Raw genomic sequence first — 24721 nt, 5'->3', positions numbered from 1 at the left:
GTTTGTTCTTTTCATTTAAGAATCTGTTTTCATTTTTATTTGTCTCTTTGTTCATTCATTTGTTTTGTTTCTGAAATTCCACATATAATTGAAATCATATGATATTTGTCTTTCTCTGACTGACTTCGCTTAGCATTATAACCTCTAGCTCCATCCCTGTTGCAAATGGGAAGATGTCTTTCTTTTTGATGGCTGAGTAATATTCTATTGTATATATACCACATCTTCTTTATCCATTCATCTACGGATGGACAGTTAGGCTATTTTCATACCTTGGCCATTGTAAATAAAGCTTCTATAAACACAGGGGTGTATATATCTTCTTAATTTAGTGTTTTTACTTTTTTTTTAAGATTTATTTATTTATTTATGATAGACATAGAGAGAGAGGCAGAGACACAGGAGGAGGGAGAAGCAGGCTCCATGCAGGGAGCCCGACATGGGACTCGATCCCAGGACTCCAGGATCGTGCCCTGGGCCAAAGGTAGGCACTAAACCGCTGAGCCACCCGGGGATCCCCCCTTTTTTTTTAAGATTTATTTATTTATAGTGTTTTTACTTTCTTTGGGTAAATACCTAGTACTGGAATCACTGGATCATACACTGATTATATTTTTATTTTTTTGAGGCATTTCCATACTGTTTTCCACAGTGGCTGCAATAGTTGGCCTTCCCACCGACAGTGCACTAGGATTCCCCTTTCTCCACATCCTCTCCAACACTCGTTTCTTGTGTTGTTTGTATGAGGTTATTATCTTATGTATATATAATATTATAATTATTATTTCAATTAAAGCAATATTTATTTATGTTCTATGAATATATTGAGAACATTTTCCTTGCCAAGCCCAGCTGAGGGCTGTACAAGCATTGCCTTCCAACTGTCCCAGAAAACAAACAGGACATCTGATCACAGTGCCCAGGAGCAGATGTGCCTGAAGCCACTGAAACAGCAGAGGAGCCAAGGACAGAGTCAGCAGGGGAATTCAACTTTGTTTATCCAACAAAGAAGTTTCTTTTTGATCATGCCCACATGTCACCAAAACAAGCAAGTTCAGAATAATGCAAGACAACAATGGATAAAACATTGTTAAAACAAATGAGTCTTATTCTAGCACTGACTGCCCTTTCTAACCATCACAGGACTAACTGGCCTTTCAACCTGATTTGTGTCTCTAGTTTGGTGGCTACCTGTTGTACCTCGAGTGAGAGTTTCAGGGACCTTTCTTCCCTTTCTGATTCTTCACTTTTGGAGATATGAGTGATGCCAGCACAGTGTCCTGAAGTCTTTAGTTATCAACCCCACACTCTCTTTTTATTATTTATTTATTTATTTATTTATTTATTTATTTATTTATTATTTTCTATTTATTTATTTATTTATTCATTATATATATATATATAGAGAGAGAGAGAGAGGGAGAGAGAGAGAGAGAGAGAGAGAGAGGCAGAGATACAGGCAGAGGGAGAAGCAGGCTCCATGCAGGGAGCCGACGTGGGACTCAATCCAGGATTCCAGGATTGCGTCCTGGTGTCAAACCACTGAGCCACCCAGGGATCCCCCAACCCCACACTCTCAACAAAATCCCTTTCTCCTATTTGACAGTTATATTAAAAGTTTTCTTCTGCTTTAAGTATAGGAAAATGAGCAGGCTTACAAAGAAACATTCCAGTATTGAAAAAGAAATGTCGGGCAGCCCGGGTGGCTAAGTGGTTTAGCGCCTGCCTTCAGCCCAGGGCATGATCCTGGAGTCCTGGGATCGAGTCCCGCATCAGGCTCCCTTCATGGAGCCTGCTTCTCCCTCTGCCTGTGTCTCTGCCTCTCTCTCTCTCTCGATCTGTTTCTCAAGAATAAATAAATAAAATATTAAAAAAAAGAAATGTAAATCACTCATAAGTACATGAAAATAGTATTAGCAATATGTGCAAAGAAATGCAAATTAATTATTACATTTTCATCTTTTATCGAAGAGACACAGCTCTAAAACAAAAGGTGAATCTTTTCTGATCCACATGTCATACTTTTTCCCAGTTAAATCTCTGTGCATGCTAGTCCCATAACTACGTACCCAGCTGTGCCTTCTATGCTCTTTTAATTCATCTTGAACTTTGAAATCTTACCTTAAATGACATTTGCACTTTGCCTACTTCAAATGAGCTCTCTTTGATATGTTTTATCTTATCCTTTACATTTTTATTTCTTAGAATAGCAGTTAAATGCATAATAGTATGATTATCTTTGTTGCTTTTGTTCACTAGAATTTACTATATTTTTAGATACTTTGTGAACCATGGATTCAGATTTGTTTTTCCTTGACAGAGTTAAATAATTGTTAGAACATGATCTGTGTGACTTACCCATGAGTCAGTTGATAACTGTCATGTCATCCTGGAGTGTTCTCTCCTTTCCTTACAGATCTGAAAAATCCTGTCATATCTAGTTTCCATACAAGCAAGCACAAATCTATTTCTGAACTTTTTATTATGTTTCAGTGGCCTATATTGTCTATCTCTGCATCTGTACCAAATTTTACAGACATAATTTATAGTATGTTAAGTATTTACAAAAATAAATATTTCCATATTTACTTCTAGAAAAAGGTCAGTCATTGTCTCTTTGCCACACCCCCTTGAATCTCCTATTCTGCTCTCCAGGGAATCTGTTCCAGCCTCTTGTCACTCTGAGATACATTCTGGGTGCTTTTTCTTATTAGGTCTATTTTCATGCCCAATGATTTTTCTCTTGAAATATATGGATTTGCTGCTTAAGAAGCTCATCTGGAATATCTTGTCAATTTTCACCGCTCCCATTTTATACATTTTATTAAGGGATTTTTTTTCAAGTTTTCCTGGACATTTTTTATCCTCTCTTCTTCTGTATGGTTTTCATTTTCTGTTTTATTTCCAGGAAGATATTAAGCACCCACTTTTTAAAAAAATTTTGATCTCATAATTCCAAAATCTGTGGTCACTACCAAATTCGATTTTCCTGATTGTGGTGACCCTTATTCCCTTCTTTACACTCCTGTGATTTGAATTGTGAATTCACGTGCTGGATGCTTTTTATGTGAGAAGAGTGAGGAATTCCTCGTACCAATGACATTTGGAAAGCAATAATTTGAAACTCTCTTATATTCAATTATTTACTTTGTTTGTTTGGTTTGTCTTTGTTTACTTGTGAAAGTCTCTGCAAACTTTGTGAATTCAGGCTCCAAATGCACTGGAGAGATGATGTGTTGAGTGGTTTTCAGCAGATGGTTTCCCTTCTTCTTCCCAGGGCCAATGCTAAGACAGCCATTTCCCTCCTGACTCTCTTTGTAGGCTTATTATTATTATTACTACTACTGCTATTACTATTATTTTTATTACCAATTATTTATATTTCAACTCTCACCAAAGACATGGCTCACTCTAAGATGGCAGCTTTATGTGGAATCCTGGATACAATGTCCACTCATGTCCATTTAAACTAGAGTGACTATAAGTCATGGTTTACCTTTGCTGTTCCGGATTCCACCATGTTGAGCATTTGTTTGGATTTTTAACATTTTAAATAAAATATCGTTATAATTATTTGCCAAATTCAACTTCTGCCACAGTCTGGTTGAGTACTGTGTGAGATAGCACTATGGCCAGCAAGTGAGTGGTCTTTTTACTACCAGATTAAGTTTGAAAACTGAGCTGTGATGACCCTTTTTTATCCTCCGGTTCTTTCCAGACCTAAGAGATTATTGTGAGTGGTATTGTAAAAATCAGATTAAAAAAAGCTCAGTATATATGTGCACCTGGGTGGCTTAGTCATTTAAGTGTCCAACTCTTCATTTCCACTTAGGTCATGATCTCAGGGTTGTGAGGTCAAGCTCTGCATCTGGTTCTGTACTGGGCATAGAGCCTGTTTAAGATTCTTTCTCTCTGTCTCCTTCTGCTCCTTCCCTCCCTCCCCCCAAAAAATAGAAAAACAAAAACAAAAACAAAATAAAACAGTATTCTTATTATATTAAGAAACCCCTGGGGCAGAAATCCACTTGAATTGGTAGTTATGAAAGTACAATTCATATTACGTCCAAACCAACTACAGTATTCCACTGATAAAAATACAGTCTATGGTTGTTACAAATATACATATACATGTGCCTGCATGCATACATGAAAACACATGCACTCAACATTTATTATAGCTTAGCCAAACAACTAAAAATTGCATATAATGCATCACATAGACAGATGATAGACAAATAACCAGAACATCTCTTTCATCTATATGTGTGTGTGTGTCTGTCAACATGGAAGGATACACTTCTTCCTTTCTTTGCTGCCACTTGACAAATCAATTAGAAATATGTGTGACTTTTGAAGAACTCTTTAAAAAGTTAACCTCAGTGTCTGCAATTGCATTAAACTATGTTTAGAAAGGAATCCTCTGGAATTTGGTCACATGCTGTGTAAATTCTGTTGGTAAACAGCCATAAGACTGTGTGATGACAGAAATCCCATCTATTTTCAGCTTAGAAAAGTGCTAAACACTGAAAACAAGTCCTGCAGAGAGGGAAGACATAATTTACCTAAAAAAAAAAAAAAAAAAAACAGCAAAAAAAAAAAAAAAAACAACAACAACTCAGGAATGAGCAGAACAAAGTAGCTCTAGTTCAGGTGTGGTACAAGAGTTCCTCTTCTCTAGCAGCACTTTGTGATGCGTAATCTGCGGTCTCGTGAGGGAACACCAAGGTTTAATGGAAAAATTAATATTCTGTAGACAATTAGAATGAAGTTGAGAGGGTCCATGATTTTACAAAACCTAAATTTGGGGAAATATTCAAAAGAATAACACATTTAGAATAACACTGCATAACAGTGTTTGTAAAAGAAAGACTCTCATGAAAGGGACAAATTGAAAATATCCATGAAAATCTGTGGGTTGAAATATTTACGCATTTCAATATGAGAAACATTTGAATTGTGAATCTTCTCCACTTGGCAGAGTTTTCCCCTGAGCTCACCCATTGTCTCAGCATCTGTAAAGAGAACCTTCTTTTCTGTGGTCTACAGAAGAGATCAATGAAGCTGTCAAAATTTTCAAGATTTTTTTTACCATAAATTGTGACTGGGAAGAGGATTGCAAGCAACTTTCTGAAAACAGACTCAAAATGTTGAGAACACATTTGACACACGTTGGGCTGAGAAGTTGAGCACCATGCATGTTTCCTGAACTCGTTATGAAAGTCAAACTCTGCTATTAGACACAAACAGAAACAAATGACACTCATGAAAATAACAAGGTGTGTTAAAGGTATCGTGGATAGTAAGTGTAGATAACGTGGAAGCAATCCATGAGACATGGTCCATGTTTAGACCAATCACCTGGAGGGCAAGTGTATGGAACAGAGGAAGACATAGGGGAGCCCAAAGGAGCCACACGCATAGGACACTGAGTTTAGGAGGCCCTCAAGCATCCATAAGGCCTTAAGGTGGACACCCATTAGAGACAATTCTCCGGGTCTGAGTGTTTTCTGTCCAAGAAACACAAACTCCACCGCAGCTCCCCAAGTTAAGCAGAGAGCCACATGTGGCCAGGCTTGCTCATCTTCTCTCCTTCTCCCTCCTCCTTCTCTTCCTTAAAAAAAAAAAAAAAAAAAAAAAAAAACAGATTTTATTTATTTGAGAGGAGAAGAGCAAGAGAGAGAATGAGCACAAGCAGGAGGAGGGAGAAGCAAGAAGCAGACCTCCTGCTGAGCAGGGAGCCTGACATGAGGCTGGATCCCAGGACCTGGAGATCATAACCTGAGCGGAAGGCAGACGCTCAATGGACTGACACCCTGGTGCCCCCTTTCTCTCTCCTACTGCTGAGTTGTGTCTCATCATCTGTTCTGATTCTGGGAGCCACCCCAGCAGCAGGAATGGCTACAAGAGTGACACGCATGTATAACATGTGTCCATGCCCGCATTTAGATGTGTGAGCCTTCTGCCCATTGCTTCTTCTATGACTGGAATGTGTGTGACCCCCTGGAAGGCAGCAGGACTGAAGGACAGAGCAAAAGGAATCCTGAAAAACTTTATTCAGTTGAGACTAAGATCTAATCTGGAAAGGACTAAATTTTAAGTTTGAAGAAAATTACTCACTTTCACTACTGAGAAGTGAGGAGCTCACGAGAAACTTGAACTTAGTTACAAAAACATATTATGTATTTCTGTATATGGAGTTCTGAAGGTGAATGAAAAGTCCTGTGTGTGTTTTTACAGAAATATGCTCAATTATGGAAACTGGTTTTCCTGGTGGTGGGATTTCAGGTAGATTTTATTTTATATTTAATTTTCTATGTACAATTTACCAACAAGGTTATGAAATTTGGAACTATAAAAAAATAAGTTCAGAGTACCTGGGAGGCTCAGTCGGTTGAGCCTCCGACTCTTGATTTTGCTTTGGGTCATGATATTAGGGTTGTGAGATGGAGCCTTTGTCAGGTTCTGCACTCAGTGTGCAGTCTGCTTGAGGTTCTCTCTCTCTCCCCCTGCCTCTCCATACCCCCTCTCAAAAATATATTAATAAATAAAACCAAGAAACAAAGAAAGAAGAAAGAAAGAAAGAAAGAAAGAAAGAAAGAAAGAAAGAAAGAAAGAAAGAAAGAAAGAAAAAGAAAAGAGAAAGAAAGATAAGTAAGTTAGTTTTAACCTTAAAAATAAACATTTGATAAAACTCGTGGCCTAATGTGGTGTATTAAGCTCATCAGAAGCAGCAGTCACAACAAATTTTACTGGAACAGGAGACAGTTTCAGAGCCACAATCGCCAAGTCATGATTGTGCTTGCATTTTCCATCACTTGTCTCCTTGCTTCCTGGCTTTTCTTCTCCTTGCTTGTCCTTTCAGCTTGGTGACCTGTTTGATTGAGGGTCCTATAAAAAGGTCTGATTAAAAATCCCAATAATATATAGGACTTGGATGGCAGGTAGCAAATATGCAGAGATGAGCCAGACTCAGAAATGGCGAGGCCAGTGAAGAGAGCCAGGTTACAGCAGAGGTCTTGAAAGAACATGCCTGTGTTCTCTCAGAGTCTGCTGGTTCCTTGAAAGCAGTTCCAAGGTTTGTTTGATTTTTCCTCTAGAATCTTCTTTATGAGAACCGATTGCTTCACCTGTGTATTAATTAACACTCCTTTCACAGTTACACTTCCTAAACTACAGTGACACCCATCCCCAATTCATGCCTGCAATCAAGTGGGAAATCAGCCCCGCCACGTGTCCGTGGTTTGGGGGCTTTTCATGTCTGTATCTTAACACGTGCTGGATCCAGATGAATAGATGGCTTTGGTCTTCTCAAAAGAAATAACAATGTCAACTTCACAGCTTGTTTTATGGTGGAAAATCTTTGCCATCATAGTTTTCACATGAAAGATATATTTGCCACTTCCCAAACGTCAAGTCTAATAGAATAGGGATATAAATGATATATTTCTTTGTAGCCATCAACCCTTTAAGGTTATGACATGATATGACATACCTATTTGTCATGATAAAGTAAGCACTTTTACTGATGTCTTGAAATTTTTTTGATGGTTTCAGGTACTGAAAGTAGTCTGAGTTTACCATGTATTGTATGCATTTATATAGCCTGTGTCTCTTAGGTCACACGTAGAGTTAATTAAATTGCTACCAGTGCTATGGCTCATTATTTTACTCTAAAAGCAAGACTTATTGAATCTTTATATTTTAGGTGAAAATAAAAATAAGCTTTCAAAAATAACCAAATGAATGGGGTGTAATCTAACAGAGAGGATGAACATGGCAGTCCTAACTCCTTTCTAAAAGTAAATAGGGTTAGTAAAAACTTTCGTTGCTTGTATAAAGTAAATCAATTGTATACAAAACCACTTCTTTAAACAAAGAAAGGAATACATTGAGCACTAAATGTTTATAAAGTTAAAACAGTGAATATGCAAATGTCATGACTCTTATAGCAGGTTGTCATAAAATAAAAATTTGAAGGAAATTTCGAGTTAGAAAAACCTGTTTATTTTTCTATTTCTTAAATCTTTCTTTTACTGTCTTCATAAAGTGAAGAAACCAATTTTCATTCACCATTGAATCACTTCCTACTTTTCTAAATAGTTCTACGGTTGACAAAAATAATTAGAATGGTTTATCTTCATAATATGAAGGATTCATACCAGAAAAATGAGAATATTTATATTTTAGCTTTCTCTTTGTCAGTGGTACCTAAGTGAGTTTAAATTTGATCCTGCAAATTTTCCCAAATAAGAAAGCAGATATTCCTTTTGGATATTATTTTTACCAGAATTTCAAGTACAGCTGGACTTAAAATGTATAAAAAAGGAATCACCTCGCATCTGCTCTCCTCTGTGACCTAGCACTTCTGCTACTAACTACATTTCCTTCCCAACTCCTGACGCTGAATAGCATGTGCAATACCTTTTTTTTTTTTTTTTTTGCAATCCCTTTTGCATTAAAAACTCTACAGTATTGGGGTACCTGGGTGGTGCAGTCCATTATGTTTCTGATTCTTGGTTTCAGCTCTTGGTTTAGGTCATGAGGTCAAGCCCCAGGTGGGGCTCTGCGCAGAATCTGCTTGAGACTCTCTTTCCCTCTCCCTCTGCCCCTCCCTTCCCCCTTCTCTCCCTCAAACAAATAAATAAATCATAAAAAAGTACTCTAAAGTATTAAAAACATAAATTGATGCAACCTGTAAGAAAAATAGGATGAATGTTACTCAAAAAAACAAACAAACAAAAAAAAAAACAAAAAAAAAAAACCTAAAAATGGAACTACTCCATGATCTAGCCATCTCACTTCCGAGTATATAACCAAAGTAATTGAATTCAGGATCACAAAGAGATATCTGCATTCTCAGGCTCATTGTAGCATTATTTAGAATGACTGAGACAGGAGAACAACCCAAATGTTGATCTAAAAGCAAGTGGGTAGAGGCAATGTATATCTAGTTGGTAGAATGTTACTCAGACTTAAAGAAAGAAGGAAACCTTGGCCTTTGTGAGAACACAGATAAGCCTTGAGGAATTTATGCTGAGTGAAATAAGCCAGACACAGATGCAGAAAAAATACTGTATATCTTACTTACATGTGGAATCTAAAATAGTCAAACTCCTGGAAGCAGAGAGAAGGATGGTGACTGCCACGGGCTGGCAGAGGGGAGACCAGGGAAATGCAAAAGCCAAAGCTTACAAACTTTCAGTTCTCTGAGATGAATCCATACAAGAGATCTACTGTAAGCATGGAGCCTACACATGACAATATGGTACCGTACACTTAAAAAAAAAATGTTAAGAGTGGGGGATCCCTGGGTAGCTCAGCAGTTTAGTACCTGCCTTCAGCCCAGGACGTTATCCTGGAGTTCCAGAATCTAGTCCCACTTCGGGCTCCCTGCATGGAGCCTGCTTCTCCCTTGGCCTGTGTCTCTGCCTCTCTCTCTATTTGTCCCTCATGAATAAATAAATAAAATCTTTATTAAAAAATGGTAAGAGGGTAGGTCTTATGTTAAGCATTCTTATCACAAACACAATAATGACTATAAATAGGGGAGGAGGAGACTTTTGGAGGTGATGGATATGTTTACCGTCCGACTTGTGGTCATGCTTTTACACGTGCGCAATTATCTCCAAACTTAAGTTGTACAGCTTTGTGTGTATCAGTCATGCTCCATAAATGCCTTAAAAATACTCCGCAATGTAAATATCATTATGCACCTTATACAATTGAATTTACACCAAAGTTTTTTAATCGAAATATAAGTACTGCGTGGTGTTGAATTAGTTTCAGGTGTACAACATAACGACTCAACAATTGTGTACATGAGTCGGTGCTCACCACGATAAGTGTAGTCACCACACAACGTTAATACATTATTATGGACTACATCCCCTCGGCTGTACTTTTCATCCCTGTGATTTCTTCATTTTATGAGTAGAAGTTTGTGTCTCTTAATCCTTACAGATAACTGCTGAGATCTGCAAACTGAGGACTCTATTGTCACATCAGCTTCAAGTCCCTGTCTCTCACACCTTCTACTCAGGAATGTCCAAGGGATCACGATTTTGTATGGAGAATGGGTCATTAGGATGCTTAGAAGGTTTTTAGAAGGGCCACCTGGGTGGGTCAGTGGTCCTGGGATCGAGTCCCACATCAGGCTCCCCACAGGGAGCCTGTTTCTCCCTCTGCCTGTGTCTCTGCCTCTGTCTCTGTGTCTCTCATGAATAAATAAATAAAATCTTAAAAAAAAGAAGATTTCAAGAAGGGGAATATGGTCTAAGAATCATATTTATATAATAAATATAATTACAATATAATAAATATAACATTTATATATAATTATGCTTAAATACAAATACATTATGCTATGATTCAGGTTAAAAGTAGGAATCTTGGAAATGCTGCCGAATGGCAATATTATCTTCCTATCGTGTGAGTGGTGTTTAGTCGTGAGATGGAAGCAGCTAGAAAGAGCTGCCTTCTTTGAGTCATGCTCAATTAAGTGAACACTTGTGTTAGACCTACTTTTCCTTTCTACTCTCCACCCTGCAGAGTTTCTTCTTTCAAGGTAAATTCAGTCTTCTTGTCACTACTGTGCCTTGGCAGAGACGTGGCCTGAAGTGAACATCCATCTACAAAGGCAGAAAAGAGCCACTGACTTCAACGACAAAAAAAAACAACATAATCCAATGACTAGAATTTTTCTTTTTAAGTTCTGTGTCTTACTTACTTGAGGCCCTTTTATGTCAATTATGAATACAAAACATCACATTTCCACTAAAATAATAATGGTCATTTTATTGTGCATGCACTTACCAGGGGCCAGGCATTGGGCCAATTATTTTATTATCCAATCTCCATCCAGCCCCAGGTTGGCGGGGGGTGGGGGAGGGGGTTGTTAACCACCACACTCAAGTGAAGATGCAAGTGGGCAGAGCTGTGTGGCTCAACCTCCTCAAGGCTGAAAGCTAGTGATGTCAGGACTGACACCCAGAACCCAGCCTCCTGGGTGGGTGCCGAAACCGTGAGGTGCCACCACCCTTCCCCTGGACACATGCCCTGCTGAGGTGCCCTTCACAGTACCTGCAAGGGGGGTGAAATTGGTGAAGGTAAATGTCACCAACAGGTCACCTTGTGCTTTTATTTATTTTTTTTTCTCTACTTCAGTGCAATTTTAAATTTTGTTCTGGCAAATTCTGGTTTCCTCCCCCACAATCTCAGTCAGAAGGCCCTGCAAGTGTGCTGTATTTTTCAGGACAGCATTTCTTACCTGTGCTACACTCCTCCCGCTGATTACAGTTGGAAAATGGGGCCCTCTATCAAACATAAGATTTGTAAAGGCTGGTGACATTTAATCATGCCTGCTTAAAGATCTTCAGATTTGTTTTTTTTTTTTTTTCACATCCAAAATCTAATGGGATGATAAATATGAAAACATTTACAAATAATTGGTGTTCTATACCACCTCTCATTCCTGAGAAATAGGGGAAGGCGAGGTTGAACTCACAGACTCCTTATTCTCAGAGAACATCCAAGATTCGGCAATTATGCAAGACAAACACAGGATACAGGTTTTATCCAGGTGGCTGGACACAGGTACTTTTCACGCCCTGACGTTAATAGTGGATTCATACTGAACCAGCATCTCTGCAAAAGGTGGCCGTCCTGGAGGATTATGCTCTTTTCCTATTTGTGAATATTCTTTGGTAACAGCTTCTCTCCGTTATTATCATTTACATAGAAAATGTGACAGCAGATGTTAGAAAACATTTTTCTTTGAATTTTCATGTGAGATATCCACGCAGTGATAGCTCACTCTCTGTAAGAATTTCCATCCTGAAAATTAGTTGGTAATTTCAATTTAGAAATCTAATAAATTTTTCAAGTTCCTAGCACTATTTGAAGTCACCCATCGGTGAATATTTTAGAACTAATGTGATGACTTTCTCATTTATATGATTAAAAATTACATTGTTATTATACACAGTTGCTTTAACTAGCTTTTTTTTTAATAAAAATTAGTTTCAGCTCACCAATGGATCCTCCCTCCTCCAGTACATCTATTCTAATAACCCAGATATGTGTGCATTTTTATTTTTATATTCGATATGTATATTTTAAATTTAGGTTTTATACAAAATATTTTGTTTTTATCTTTTCTGTATTTGGAGATTGTATATATATTTGGATATATGTGCATCTGTAGCTATATAGAGAGCTATCTATCTATCTATCGAGATCTATATATATATATACATACAGATCCTAAGGAAGTTTTGAACAACACAGGAGGTTGTTATCAGTAACACTTCTGAGGGATTTTTGAAGAGCAATAAGTGGATAGGTTTTGATTCATGGGAAAGGCCAGCGCATTGGAACAATCTGAGATTAAACACAAGTAAAGGAAAAGGAAGTAAGCACCTGGGTTTCCTGGCACCCCTAAGATCACCAGCAAATGAATGGAAAGATGTGGAGACTGGTCCAGTGTCCCACGTGGGAAAGGAGGGCAGCGTCTGTGCCCAAACTGCTCAAAACTCCTCAGCATGCATGGTCTTTGTAACCTCCCCTGGGAGGAGAAGAGGGAAGGGGGCTGCATCTCACTTCATTTCGTGCTGCTTCAATAAACACAGGTGTACCAGTGGAAAAATACCTTTAAAGCCACAAACGCCTCTCAAGGATGAAGGATCCTGTTCAAGCAGCCAGCTAGAGGTTACCTGTGGGTTTCTGCTGGGTCTTCATGTATCTGACACAATGACTAAATTGTGCCTGTGTTCTGCTGAGCCCAACAGAATGGTTTCAGTATGAAAGTGTGGTCCTGGAGGCACGAGCTAATTTCTACTGCATAATAGAATGTGGAGACTTTGGAGCGGAGGTGGTGGGACATCCTGGAGGTCGAGAAGGAAAATTCAGGAAAGACAGCAGCAGATGAGAGAAGCCAGAAATGTGCTGCAAGACTGGTGGGGCCACACTGGGCACAACAGTGGAAAATCCCAGGTCCCTGTCCCTGAGGGAGAGAGAGTCCTAATGAGAGAGGGGCAGTAGATTTAAATGGGTTCTCTTGCTACTGTGTATGCTCAAATCCAAGTCCTGAAACCTTCAGCAAAAACTACTGCTTTCTCAAACACTTGTGTCACTGTGTGTGTGTGTGTGTGTGTGTGTGTGTGTGTGTGTTTATGGCGGTTTGTATTGCTTATTTTTTTTTCCTTTCATGATATCAAAGAAAGGGCCCCAGTTCCCTCTCTGAGGGAGAAGAATTGAATTTGCTGGACACCAAATGATCAAAATTTCAATTTGGCAGAAGCAGGAGCTAAGACGAGCCTCCTGGAACATGAGGAGATCCTTGAGTTTTAACAAATCATAAAATATGGATCAAGCTGGTATTTTCTAAATATGAAATAGCAAGACATATCTGTGAGATTTGGGTTACCCAGAACAGGGGAAATATGACTCAACATAATAGTAAAATCCAGAAAAGACATACTCTGGCTTTCCAATAAGGCTTTGACCATTTCTAATCACTTCCAAGTAGCTACTCATCTTAATGGAAGCTGTCCAGTCTCAAAGATTATTGGAAAACTTGGGCCATACATGGGTAGCACCTGAGGAACATTGCTAGAGTACGAAGGCTATATACCTGATGGTCCATTGTGTTTCAGCCAAGACTTCAGTGGTGCAGGCAGTAGGCTACAAGTGGTGGGGACTTTGCTCCAACATCATACCTAGACAAAGGCTTTCTTGAATGGGCCCCAACTCATGCCCCTCTGTTGACTCCCATTCATGGGTCATGATATGAAGCTGTCCTGTCCTCCCTCCTGCAGCAGCTGGATGAAATCTGTCTTTTTTGGGGGGAGTCTGAATATACTCAATGTGTTGTTTGTTTATGGAGATGCTACGAATGACTCCTCTAGATCCTATCCAACCTCTCCTGACCCCTTCTTCTGCAAGAAGGCCTGGTGAGAAATGTGTATAATAATTCCAAAGCTTAAAAACAAAATAGTCAATGTAAGTGCTCATCTACTCTTTCCTTCCTGACTCTCCTGCCCTTTGCCGACATACTTAACACATGCTTTGGCCTTCAAGGGGGCAAGTAATCCAAGTTTGCTATACAGAGTGATATGAGAATAAATATATAGAAGAAAATATTTGCAAAGCACATATCTCATATAAGGCTTGTGTCCAAAATATACAAAATCTCTTAAGTCTCAACAGTGAAAAGTTAAGCAATCTAGTTGAAACATGGGCAAAAAATATGAATGTGAACCTCACCACAAAAGATTTAGAGGTTGGGAAATAGGAAAAGGTGCTCCACATCATTTCTTACTAGGGAAATCCAAATTAAACTGCACTGAGATACCACTACCCATCTATTTGGGTGGCAAATTGGGTGGTAAAGCCTGTAAGACACCAATTGCTGGTGAGGATGTGGGTTATAGGAACTCTCATTCGTTGCTGGCCTAAATGCAGATTGGTACAGACATTTTGGTAGGCAAATTGATAGTTTCTTATGAAACTAAATATAGCTTTAGCATACAACCCAGCCAGGTACTTACCTAATTGATTTGAAATGTACGCCCACACAAAAATCTGTAAATGAATGTTTAAAACACACCTTTATTCATAATCTCTCCAAACTAGAAGCAATCACCATCTCCTCCTACAGGCGAATGGATAAGCAGCTTGTGGTACATTGACACGGTGCGATGTTATTCAACAGTAAGAAAGGAATGAGCTAGCAAGCCACACAAAGCCATGACTATATTGTAAAAACATATTGTTACATGAGAGAAATCATTCTTAAAAGGTTAACTACTGTAGGATTCCATTTATGATATTCTGGAAAAGGCAAAATGTAGAAAAGATAGATCATGTAAATAGATCAGTGGCTGCTAGGAGTCCAGGAAAAAGAAGTGTTTGAATAGGTAAAATGAACAGAATTTTTCAACATGGTGGAACTATTCTGTATTATACTTAATGGTGGGTACAAGACAGTATGCATTTGTCAAAACCCATTGAACTTTAGAGCACAAAGAGTAAACCTTAACATATGCACATTTTAAAAGAGCATTTAGGGAGAAGAGGATTCTGGGATGGAATGCAGAATGTGACAAAAGGATTTAACTTATTGTAAATGTATGATACAATCTCACTGAAAGGGGAAGGGGAGAAATGCAGACTGAAGTAATTTTTGGAAGAAAGTAGAGTCCAAACTATAGAAGAAAGGAGCTGTACATAAGCTCTATAATCCAGTAAATAAAGCTGTTTTCCATGTTTGTGAAACCTTCACAATTCTGAAACCACTATCCATGTATTCTGGGATTGAACAATCAAATGAATAGATGTGAATGGTTGGGGTCAGATATGTCACTGTTGGATTGGGAAGTTACAGAGAAGAGGGAAGAAGCTAGAAAGATCTATGTGGTGATGGATCAGAACTGGACACATCAGTATAAGCTCAGGTGTAGCCTAACATAGGTTCAGATGGCTCCATACGGCAGTATTTATAGATATGCACAGAGACACAGCTTAAAATCACACTATTTCCTTGCTCTCTCAGTGGACAGCCTAAATGCAATGGCACACCTCACACACGGATCTTGATTTCTAATATCATTGTCCAATGAAAGGAACCAGGGCTTCTTGGAAAAATGGCTGATGCTAAGACTGGGGCAGGAAATGGACAACACAAGTCTGGGGTACCTTGGAGACCAGAAAATGAAGATGTGCTCGAAAACAGAAATCAAAGCCCTACATAGATGGAGGTGTGCTGTAAGCACACAAGAGCCAACTGAGAGACCCCCAGTGGCTAAAGCCGAAATAATGTGAGCCCCTCAAAATAATAATAATGTAGTAAGAGATTATAACCTAATATGTAAATTAATGCCTGTGACTGATTTGTTTCACTTAGCATTATGCCCTCTAGGTCCATTTATGTTGATGCAAGTGGCAAGATTTCATTATTTTCATGGCTGAGTTATATGCCATTGTGTGTATACATATATACTACCTCTTTTTTTATCCATTCATCTATTGATGGACACATGGGTTGCTTTCATATCTTGGCTATTGGAAATAATACTGTAGCAAACATAGGGGTGCAAGCTACTTTTTGAATTGGTGTATTCAGTTTTTGAGAGGTAAATACCCTGTAGTGGAATTACTGGATCATGTGATATTTCTATTTTTAATTTTTTGAGGAACTTCCTTGCTGTTTGCCAGAGATGTGCCAGGTTGTATTCCCACTATATGATTCACTCATATGTGTAATTTTAGTAGCAAAATAAATGACCAAACAAAGAAAAAAAGAAAGAAAGAGATAGAGATAGACAAAAAACAAACTCTTAAATACAGAGAACAAAATGGTGGTTGTTGGAGTGGATGTGGGTGGGAGATGGGCGAAATAGGTGATGGGGATTAAGTGTACATTTATCATGATGAGCACTGGGTAATGAATGGAAGTATTGAATCACTATATTGTACTTCTGAAACTAATATAACCCAATATGTTTATCATACTTGAATAAAAATTTTTAAATAAATTATTTAATTCCCATAGGTACATACTATAATAATAAATGATTGTATAAGTAAATAATGAGCCAGAATAGACATACCCCCTGTTCAGAATTCCAAATGATTTATGTAGATCTATCCCCTTCAGGCAGAAGGAGCATCACTCTCCATTTCCTGAGTGTGAACTACACAGACTGTCCTCTCTCCAAAGAGTAAAGAATGCAAATGGAGGAAAAAGTAACTTCCAGTGTTGAAACCTTCCACACCTACCTCAGCCAGGTGATCAAGTTTAAAATCAGTAATCACAAATTGAGTTGATAGTACATAAATTTATGATGTCATAGATGCCATTTTATCTCAGTGGCCTTCTTTGCCCAAATCCATGACCTCAGTCTAATTATGAGAAAAACATCAGACAAATCATAAAAGTCGGGCATCCTACAAAACACCTGACCAGTGCTCCTCAAAATCCTCAAGGTCATCAAACACAGGAAGTCGGAGAAATTGTCACAACTAAGAAGAGCTCTCTAAGGAGATGTGATGATTACACGTAACATCGTACCCTGAATGGGATCCAGGAACAGAAAAAAAAAAAAAAAGACAGTAGATAAGAATTAATGAAAAATGAATAAAGTATGGGCTAATAATAGTGTAATCTGTTCACTAAAGGGAGATGTTAAGAGAGGGAACTGGATGTGAGGTGTATGGAAACTCTACTATCTTTGCGATTTTTTTTCTGTAAATCTTAAAGTATTCTAAAATTCAAAAATAAAATGCACAGATAAATTATTTTACTTAAAATATTGTTTTTAGGAATTTGTTTTCATACATCTTTTGAGTAATATTGTTATCTGTGGCTGTAGAGGAACACACATTTTACTCAAAATAATTTCAGGATAATTTTACTTAAAAATAATATGTTACCACCCTCTATCCCTGTATGTTCTTATACAGCCACAGATAACAGTTTTCCTTCAGAGAAAGCAATGCATGAAGACAAATTCCTAAAAGCAATATAGTAAACTCCTGAAGAACTTTTCAAATAAATATTCTTCCAGCAATCCTCTCTCAGAAAGTGTCTCTGAAAGGCCCCCACTTCTGGATGCATTTCCCCACCCCTGGGTTCAATTACTGTCTGCATAGCTCATCTTATATTTTTACCCCATTGCTTCACGCATGCCTTGTGTTCCCTAACAAGTGTGTTCCCGGCCTGCTGAGGAGTTTTCTCCTCCTTGGCATCCATTCTGTGTCTAGCTCAATAGTAGGCCTGTAGGAAGCCAGCAGATACTTAATGAATACTCATTTATTCCCTTAGTTTTGTTCATAATTTGTCTTGTTTTTTTGTTTTGTTTTGTTTTTTTAATGTACAAGTTTCTTCTGCAAGTGCTTGGTCATAAGTTGGCAGTAGATGCTTCCCACAGTGCACAAATTGCATATTTCGGGGCCCGGGGTTTGAATGGGTTCCATAGCAATGCATTCTGTCTGCTGTCCTCCTCTTTAGGAAAACTGGGTAAAGCTGGGTTTATACAGACCCTCATTTTAGTTTCAACATAAATCCAAAGCTAAGAATTTCAAATGAGTGACATTGACTGGGGCACACCTCCTTCCTCATACGACCTGTTGGAAATAGCTTTCTTCTTCTCTCCTACTGAGCACAGGAAGGTACGCATAGAATTGGCCCCTGACATTTCAGTGACTGTCTTAGAGCCAGACTGGCCTCTCTGCAGAAATGGCTGTGCAGCTGGCAACCACTGCTTTTTTGATGCAGGTTGACTGTAGTCAATGTTTCCCTGGATCACAGTTGCAACTTCCAGAATGTTGCTTCTTATGAGTTTTAGGTCAGGGTTTTACAAATGTCTACTATGGCTCCACTCGAAAGTACCAGTTTAAAGAGCAAGCTCTAAACTCCACATTGGAACTTTCTAAATATTGAGTTCAAGTTATGTGAAAGGGAGAGTTTTTAAATTTCCTCATTTTTAATAGTTGCCTTCACAAAGCCATGCTACGATTTTAGTTCATGATATTCTCACATCAGACCAGCAGGGAAGAGTGTCTCTATCTCAGGAACATGTTGTAGTTAGACTGTTTATTACATGGGTGGTGGGAAACATTTAAATGGCAAAACTGCACGATCTTATACCCTGGAAAAAAAGAGAAGAAGGAGTACGAGGGAATAAGGATGTTTGATTTTGCAATTCAAGATGGATTCATCTAATTTTTAGAAATGATATAAGATGATGGGCTAAAGATCCTCAATGAATTTGCATTACTTACGCTAAAAGAAAGTAAAGCTTGGAAGATGCAGGCAAACACAGCTGCTGTTGACAACAGAGCAATCTTATGAACAGGTGACCCCACACAGCTTCATTAAGGACATAAAGTGCGTTTGAGCCCCGTGGCTCAGTCGGTTAGGCACCTGACTCTTGATTTCAGCCCAGGTCATGATCTCAAGGTCGTGAGATTGACCCTCATGTGGGGCTCTGTGCTGGGTGTAGAGCCTGCTTAAGATTCTCTCTCTCTCTCTCCCTCTCCATCTGCCCTTCCCACACTCACCTTTTTAAAAATAAATAAATAAATAAATAAATAAATAAATAAATAAATAAATAAATAAATAAATAAACGAACTGCCTCAGATTATAGCATTTGCATGGATTTTTCTGAGGCTGACTTGGAAACAAACAAAAAATGCTAGTATTTAGAGATTAAGATCTAGTGAATGACCACTTGTAGATACTTAGAAATGATTTAAAATTATTTTTAAATTTAAATTTATATATTTTTATTAATTTTATTTTTATTTTTATGTTTAGTTAATTTTTTTTTATTTAAATTCTGTTAAATTTTAGTGAATTTCCTGGATGTTCCAGGTAGGCATTGCTGAATGTGTTTGTCCATTTTTTAAAAATAGTCATACAATCTGCGTTCATTTCCTATCTTATTAATTGACTATCCATTCTAGAATATTGTAAAATAATAATGATATTAACAACCAATACTGGTGGTAAGTTTTTATTTTTTTTATTATTTTTTTTATTGGTGTTCAATTTACTAACATACAGAATAACCCCCAGTGCCCATCACCCATTCACTCCCACCCCCCGCCCTCCTCCCCTTCCAACACCCCTAGTTCGTTTCCCAGAGTTAGCAGTCTTTACGTTCTGTCTCCCTTTCTGATATTTCCCACACATTTCTTCCCCCTTCCCTTATATTCCCTTTCACTATTATTTATATTCCCCAAATGAATGAGAACATATAATGTTTGTCCTTCTCCGACTGGCTTACTTCACTCAGCATAATACCCTCCAGTTCCATCCATGTTGAAGCAAATGGTGGGTATTTGTCATTTCTAATAACTGAGTAATATTCCATTGTATACATAAACCACATCTTCTTTATCCATTCATCTTTCGTTGGACACCGAGGCTCCTTCCACAGTTTGGCTATCGTGGCCATTGCTGCTATAAACATTGGGGTGCAGGTGTCCCGGCGTTTCACTGCATCTGTATCTTTGGGGTAAATCCCCAACAGTGCAATTGCTGGGTCGTAGGACAGGTCTATTTTTAACTGTTTGAGGAACCTCCACACAGTTTTCCAGAGTGGCTGCACCAGGTCACATTCCCACCAACAGTGTAAGAGGGTTCCCTTTTCTCCACATCCTCTCCAACATTTGTTGTTTCCTGCCTTGTTAATTTTCCCCATTCTCACTGGTGTGTGGTGGTATCTCATTGTGGTTTTGATTTGTATTTCCCTGATGGCAAGTGATGCAGAGCATTTTCTCATGTGCATGTTGGCCATGTCTATGTCTTCCTCTGTGAGATTTCTGTTCATGTCTTTTGCCCATTTCATGATTGGATTGTTTGTTTCTTTGGTGTTGAGTTTAAGAAGTTCTTTATAGATCTTGGAAACTAGCCCTTTATCTGATATGTCATTTGCAAATATCTTCTCCCATTCTGTAGGTTGTCTTTGAGTTTTGTTGACTGTATCCTTTGCTGTGCAAAAGCTTCTTATCTTGATGAAGTCCCAATAGTTCATTTTTGCTTTTGTTTCTTTTGCCTTTGTGGATGTATCTTGCAAGAAGTTACTATGGCCGAGTTCAAAAAGGGTGTTGCCTGTGTTCTCCTCTAGGATTTTGATGGAATCTTGTCTCACATTTAGATCTTTCATCCATTTTGAGTTTATCTTTGTGTATGGTGAAAGAGAGTGGTCTAGTTTCATTCTTCTGCATGTGGATGTCCAATTTTCCCAGCACCATTTATTGAAGAGACTGTCTTTCTTCCAATGGATAGTCTTTCCTCCTTTATCGAATATTAGTTGCCCATAAAGTTCAGGGTCCACTTCTGGGTTCTCTATTCTGTTCCACTGATCTATGTGTCTGTTTTTGTGCCAGTACCACACTGTCTTGATGACCACAGCTTTGTAGTACAACCTGAAATCTGGCATTGTGATGCCCCCAGATATGGTTTTCTTTTTTAAAATTCCCCTGGCTATTCGGGGTCTTTTCTGATTCCACACAAATCTTAAAATAATTTGTTCTAACTCTCTGAAGAAAGTCCATGGTATTTTGATAGGGATTGCATTAAACGTGTATATTGCCCTGGGTAACATTGACATTTTCACAATATTAATTCTGCCAATCCATGAGCATGGAATATTTTTCCATCTCTTTGTGTCTTCCTCAATTTCTTTCAGAAGTGTTCTATAGTTTTGAGGGTATAGATCCTTTACCTCTTTGGTTAGGTTTATTCCTAGGTATCTTATGCTTTTGGGTGCAATTGTAAATGGGATTGACTCCTTAATTTCTCTTTCTTCAGTCTCATTGTTAGTGTATAGAAATGCCACTGACTTCTGGGCATTGATTTTGTATCTTGCCATGCTACCGAATTGCTCTATGAGTTCTAGCAATCTTGGGGTGGATTCCTTTGGGTTTTCTATGTAGAGTATCATGTCATCGGCGAAGAGGGAGAGTTTGACTTCTTCTTTGCCAATTTGAATGCCTTTAATGTCTTTTTGTTGTCTGATTGCTGAGGCTAGGACTTCCAGTACTATGTTGAACAGCAGTGGTGAGAGTGGACATCCCTGTCTTGTTCCTGATCTTAGGGGAAAGGCTCCCAGTGCTTCCCCATTGAGAATGATATTTGCTGTGGGCTTTTCGTAGATGGCTTTTAAGATGTCGAGGAATGTTCCCTCTATCCCTACACTCTGAAGAGTTTTGATCAGGAATGGATGTTGTATTTTGTCAAATGCTTTCTCTGCATCCAATGAGAGGATCATATGGTTCTTGGTTTTTCTCTTGCTGATATGATGAATCACATTGATTGTTTTATGGGTGTTGAACCAGCCTTGTGTCCCAGGGATAAATCCTACTTGGTCATGGTGAATAATTTTTTTAATGTACTGTTGGATCCTATTGGCCAGTATCTTGTTGAGAATTTTTGCATCCATGTTCATCAGGGATATTGGTCTGTAATTCTCCTTTTTGGTGGGGTCTTTGTCTGGTTTTGGAATTAAGGTGATGCTGGCCTCATAGAACGAATTTGGAAGTACTCCATCTCTTTCTATCTTTCCAAACAGCTTTAGGAGAATAGGTATGGTTTCTTCTTTAAACGTTTGATAAAATTCCCCTGGGAAGCCATCTGGCCCTGGACTCTTGTGTCTTGGGAGGTTTTTGATGACTGCTTCAATTTCCTCCCTGGTTATTGGCCTGTTCAGGTTTTCTATTTCTTCCTGTTCCAGTTTTGGTAGTTTGTGGCTTTCCAGGAATGCGTCCATTTCTTCTAGATTGCCTAATTTATTGGCGTATAGCTGTTCATAATATGTTTTTAAAATCGTTTGTATTTCCTTGGTGTTGGTAGTGATCTCTCCTTTCTCATTCATGATTTTATTAATTTGAGTCTTCTCTCTCTTCTTTTTAATAAGGCTGGCTAATGGTTTATCTATCTTATTAATTCTTTCAAAGAACCAACTCCTGGTTCTGTTGATCTGTTCCACAGTTCTTCTGGTCTCAATTTCGTTGAGTTCTGCTCGAATCTTTATTAACTCCCTTCTTCTCTTGGGTGTAGGATCTATTTGCTGTTTTTTCTCTAGCTCCTTTATGTGTAAGGTTAGCTTTTGTATTTGAGTTCTTTCCAGTTTTTGAATGGATGCTTGTATTGTGATGTATTTCCCCCTTAGGACTGCTTTTGCTGCATCCCAAAGATTTTGAATGGTTGTATCTTCATTTTCATTAGTTTCCATGAATCTTTTTAATTCTTCCTTAATTTCCTGGTTGACCCTTTTATCTTTTAGCAGGATGGTCCTTAACCTCCACGTGTTTGAGGTCCTTCCAAACTTCTTGTTGTGATTTAGTTCTAATTTTAAGGCATTATGGTCTGAGAATATGCAGGGGACGATCTCAATCTTTTGGTATCGGTTCAGACCCGATTTGTGACCCAATATGTGGTCTATTCTGGAGAAAGTTCCATGTGCGCTTGAGAAGAATGTGTATTCAGTTGAGTTTGGATGTAAAGTTCTGTAGATATCTGTGAAATCCATCTGGTCCAGTGTATCATTTAAAGCTCTCGTTTCTTTGGAGATGTTGTGCTTAGAAGACCTATCGAGTATAGAAAGAGCTAGATTGAAGTCACCAAGTATAAGTGTATTATTATCTAAGTATTTCTTCACTTTGGTTAATAATTGATTGATATATTTGGCAGCTCCCACATTCGGGGCATATATATTGAGGATTGTTAAGTCCTCTTGTTGAATAGATCCTTTAAGTATGATATAGTGTCCCTCTTCATCTCTCACTACAGTCTTTGGGGTAAATTTTAGTTTATCTGATATAAGGATGGCTACCCCTGCTTTCTTTTGAGGACCATTCGAATGGTAAATGGTTCTCCAACCTTTTATTTTCAGGCTGTAGGTGTCCTTCTGTCTAAAATGAGTCTCTTGTAGACAGCAAATAGATGGGTCCTGCTTTTTTATCCAGTCTGAAACCCTGCGCCTTTTGATGGGGTCATTAAGCCCGTTCACATTCAGAGTTACTATTGAGAGATATGAGTTTAGTGTCACCATGATATCTATTCAGTCCTTGTTTTTGTGGATTGTTCCACTGAACTTCTTCTTAAAGGGGAATTTTAAGAGTCCCCCTTAAAATTTCTTGCAGAGCTGGTTTGGAGGTCACATATTCTTTCAGTTGCTACCTGTCTTGGAAGCTCTTTATCTCTCCTTCCATTTTGAATGAGAGCCTTGCTGGATAAAGTATTCTTGGTTGCATGTTCTTTTCATTTAGGACCCTGAATATATCCTGCCAGCCCTTTCTGGCCTGCCAGGTCTCTGTGGAGAGGTCTGCTGTTACCCTAATACTCCTCCCCATAAAAGTCAGGGATTTCTTGTCTCTTGCTGCTTTAAGGATCTTCTCTTTATCTTTGGAATTTGCAAGCTTCACTATTAAATGTCGAGGTGTTGAACGGTTTTTATTGATTTTAGGGGGGGATCTCTCTATTTCCTGGATCTGAATGCCTGTTTCCCTTCCCAGATTAGAAAAGTTTTCAGCTAGAATTTGTTCAAATACATATTCTGGCCCTCTGGCCCTTTCGGCGCCCTCGGGAACCCCAATTAAACGTAGGTTTTTCTTCCTCAGGCTGTCGTTTATTTCCCTTAATCTATCTTCATGGTCTTTTAATTGTTTGTCTCTTTTTTCCTCAGTTTCCCTCTTTGCTATCAACTTGTCTTCTATGTCACTCACTCGTTCTTCCACCTCGTTAACCCTCGTCGTTAGGACTTCTAGTTTGGATTGCATCTCATTCAATTGATTTTTAATTTCTGCCTGATTAGCTCTAAATTCTGCAGTCATGAAGTCTCTTGAGTCCTTTATACTTTTTTCTAGAGCCACCAGTAGCTGGATAATAGTGCTTCTGAATTGGCTTTCTGACACTGAATTGTAATCCAGATTTTGTAACTCTGTGGGAGAGAGGACTGTTTCTGATTCTTTCTTTTGAGGTGAGGTTTTCCTTCTAGTCATTTTGCTCAGTGCAGAGTGGCCAAAAGCAAGTTGTATTGGGAAAAGGAGAAAAAGAGAGGAGAGAAAGAAGGAAAGAAAAGAGAAAGAGAAAAAAAAAGGAAGAAAAAAAACGAAAAAAAAAGAAGAAAAAGAGAAAGAAAAAGAAAGAAAGGAGAAAAAAGCGGGGTGGGGGAAGGAAACAAATCAAAAAGCAAAACAAAACAAAACAAAAGA

This window comes from Canis lupus, chromosome 21, assembly GCF_048164855.1.
Source record: "Canis lupus baileyi chromosome 21, mCanLup2.hap1, whole genome shotgun sequence".
In the NCBI taxonomy this organism is placed as follows: Eukaryota; Metazoa; Chordata; class Mammalia; order Carnivora; family Canidae; genus Canis; species Canis lupus.
The sequence above is the reverse complement of the archived record's forward strand: the minus strand, read 5'-3'. Positions refer to the sequence as shown.